Raw genomic sequence first — 3,892 nt, 5'->3', positions numbered from 1 at the left:
TTAGTGAGTAATGTGGGGGATGTTCACTGGTTCACACACTCTGGCAAGGTAAACGGTCATCTGCTGCCTCATCTGCTTTTTTGCGTCTGGGGTGCAGAACCAGATCGGCTGAGGAACTTTGCTAGCACTTATGCAAATAGCTGTGGGAGCTCCTGGGTTTGGCAACATTTCCTTTCAGAAGCCTCATTTGTGGCTGCTCCGTCTGCCTCTTTTGTGTTTTCACAGCTTTTGTGAGGCAATCTCAAAATAGATCTTTTCCATACTCATGTTGAATGTATGTCCCTTTACCATGGAAAGACTAAAACTCTTCTCAATATGTTAATAGATCCTGTTCAGTGACTGTGATGTTTCTGTTTAAATTCTAAATGTATATATATTTAAGATAGAATCAGACTGCATATCGAGTTTTCCAAATTAAGAAGAAATGCATTTCCTTAGCTAATTTTCCAATTTAGATTTTAAATACATAAATAAATTATTAAAGCATAGGCAGACAGAAACGATGAGTCCTAAACTGTTAAACATACATGTAAAAAATTATAATTTTGTTCAATTAGAAACTTTATTCTTCAAATATACTACATAATATGTGCTTTAAAAAATAAAACAAATTTTATTCAAATTTTTAAATTATCTTCAAATTAATAATGTCACAAAGCAACTATGAAATCTGCAATGTTGCATTATAAAATGACAAGGATACAATTTAATCTTGGTATGAATTTTTATTCCTTTAATGGATGAAGTTTCTGAATGTTTCCCTGTTCTCTACATTTACTCTACCTTTTACTATGTGATATTTCTATAGAAACTAAATTCAAAGTCTGCTTAGAAAAGAAGAAAAAAATAAAGTATTATAAATAAGCTCCAACCATGGGAAATTTCAAGGACTCTGAAAGAAACTGAAAAGAAGTAATGCTTAAAAATGATTTCCTCTAGATGTCAGTATAGTCCCAGAACTTAGACACCTTAGTATTTAAAAAAAAAAAAAAAAAAAGAACAAGAATACAGTAAAATAAATGTTTATTGCCAGTCCATACAATTTATACATTTGAAAGATTTTTATTTTGAAAACTGAACTAAATTTGCAACTGTGAATGTTCATCTGCAGACAACAATGGATTTTGTACTAGAAAGAACAAAAAGTGGCTATGACATATTTCTGCAAACACACAATGTTTTATGTTTTTGTTTTTGTTTTTTTAATTTTAAGATCCTGTCATTCACTGTTGCTATCATAATTTACACTCTCCTTTGTAGAGACATTAATGTTTGAAAATTTTAACTTAGATAATTATTGATATCTACTACAATCCAACATGCCCACTCGCATGTAGTCTTGGCCTTTATTTTTATCAAGAGTATATATTTGTTTAATTAAATTAACATCAAATTTAAAAATACAACAATATTCAAAGATTTGAATGAGTGTGTAGTTGATATGTATCATAACATATAATCTTTTAAGACACTGGAACCCTATTCCTTCAGCCATAGAAAATTCTTTTCTTTTTTTTCTTCAGTAGGTTACATATCATCTGGATGCCTCCCAATAATCAGACCAGAAAAAAAAAAAATCAGTGAAATATCTACACCTAGAGATTTAGTGCATTTCAGAAATTCATTACACCCTACCTCTTAATTTTTCCCCACACTTTATTTTGAAAAATGTCAAACCCTCAGAAAACTGAAAAAGCAAAAGAATGAATACTGATATACCTTCACCTACTTCATTAATCGTGTTTTATCTCTCTGAGCAAATACCTTGACATTTAATTTTAGGAGAATATATTTATGAGGCATAGAAAATTGCTGTTAATCTAAAGCTTTGATAGTATTGTTTCCATGAAGTCTTCAGTCCAATTCTTATACTATATGACATGCAAAGGGTTCGTGTATGTATGTATATATGTCTATCTGCCTACTGGTATGACTGTAGTCCCCCCAAAAGGCTGGAGATCTGGATCAGGCAGATAATCACAAAGGACAACAATAAGATGATAGAATCTTTACAATCCCTCCCAGAGCTCACTCTATAGACAGCACAACCTCTAACTCTTCTAAACACACAGGGTACTTCATGTCTTACATCAATAGCATTATTCTGTCATCTGAGTGGGAAAATTATGGGAGAAAGCTAGATGACATGGGTTACCAATCTATAAGGGTCTAAAAAGACATCACTGAAAATTCAGAAATATGGTCCTAATGATCTCACAGACAACTCCTTCCATTTATGGCAAAACGTTAAGTGGTCCCTCTCTGATGAAAGGAGACAAACTTAAAAAAAAATGAAATTAGTCTACAGCCATGCCACTCTGAACAAGCCTCATCCTATCTGATCTTAGAAGCTAAGCAGGGTTGGGCCTGGTTAGTACTTAGAAGGGAGGCCACCTAGGAAGACCAGGTGCTGTAGGCGTAAAAATTAAAAAATAAGCAATTGTAAACTGACAAGGTCCTTGCAATCTGTGCAGTGAAACAAGGGTTGCCTTGCCTAAGAAAAAAATTAAATTAAATTAAATTAAACTTTGTGATGAACATGATCAGTTCAAATAGCTGGAAAAATATTATCCTATCCTGAGCACCAAATTTTCATTTATTCAATTTACTTCCATAGTCCTACGGCCAACTCTACTGATCATGTCACTCTCATAATTAAAAGGTAACTTCTTTCCTCTTTCCTCATTTTTGACTTCCACTCTTTTTTCTCTATCTTGCTAACCCTGAGGAGAGTGAAAAAAAGGTACAGTCCTGAAAAAGGACAAGATGGGAAAGAAGGACAGAAACATTCTTACTTGACTGGTGCTTTTATAAGATGGTCTCACCATCTCTGGGAGCAGCAGATCACTCACTGTTGGGCGCTATGTATTTGGCTTCTTTCCAGAACTATGTCTACTTTTTCCGAGCCTTTATTTTGCACTTTATCAAAACATTAAAAAATTTTTTTCTAATTTGCTGAAGTAAAGGAATTTTTTTAAAGAATATTTTGGGAGATCCCTAGAGCAATTATTTTATAAGTTTAAAATACTGTTTTAGTTTCCTACTTGCCACTGTAACAAATTAACATGATGACTTAAAAAAATACACATTTATTCTCCTCCAGCTCTGGAAGAGAAAAATCAGTTTTATTGGGCTGAAATCAAGGTGTAGGCAGACCATGCTTCCTTAGGAGGCTCTAGGGGAGAATCATTTTTCAGACCTTTTCTAGCTTCTACAGAGCTTCGTTCCTTGTATTCCTTGGCTCATGGCCCTTTTCTCCATCTCCAAAGCCAGCAGGGTTGTGTTTCTCTGATTTTGTGTCGCATGGCCTTTTTCTCTTCTGTTTCTTAAATCTCCCTCTGCTTCTTCTTAGGATACTTGTGATTGCATTTAAGAGAGATCATCCAGATCATCCAGGATGATCTTTCCATCTCAGCATCCTTAACTTAATCAGTACTACAAAATCCATTTTGTCATATAAGGTAACATTCACAAGTTCCAAGGATTAGGACCTAGAGATCTTTGGAGGCTATTTTTTCAGCCTATCACAAATGGGCCCATTTTGAGAAACTGGCTCAGTTATTACTAATAGAGAAAAATGAAGCTATTTCCAAATTCTTTATTTTTCTTCATTAAACTGTCATAAAAAGTTTATCCTTAGCCTCTCTTCTGGCAATGATAGAAGACATTAAACCAAAACTATAAAACTGATGTAGGAATTCTGCTATGGAATTTCCCACTCTCCAATTATTTTCCCTTCTCTCTACCTAGAATCCTTATTTTCTGCTATGTTTCTATTCAAACTACCTCTATGATAAACATTTTGGTTTAACCATTTAGCATAACTTTTCGAGTTCTTCTTTTATATCCTAATTTTTTGTTTTGTTTTGTTTCACCTTTTCTTTAAATGTTC

General features: G+C 33.5%; 1 pseudogene; it reads left to right on the top strand.

Moving 5' to 3' along the window:
- Nucleotides 1-2,300: 2,300 nt before the first annotated feature.
- LOC111732539 lies at nucleotides 2,301-2,419 on the top strand (annotated as a pseudogene).
- The last annotated feature ends 1,473 nt before the right edge of the window (nucleotides 2,420-3,892 follow it).

This window comes from Pteropus vampyrus, unplaced genomic scaffold (genome assembly GCF_000151845.1).
Source record: "Pteropus vampyrus isolate Shadow unplaced genomic scaffold, Pvam_2.0 Scaffold466, whole genome shotgun sequence".
NCBI lineage: Eukaryota > Metazoa > Chordata > Mammalia > Chiroptera > Pteropodidae > Pteropus > Pteropus vampyrus.
The sequence above is the reverse complement of the archived record's forward strand: the minus strand, read 5'-3'. Positions and strand labels throughout refer to the sequence as shown.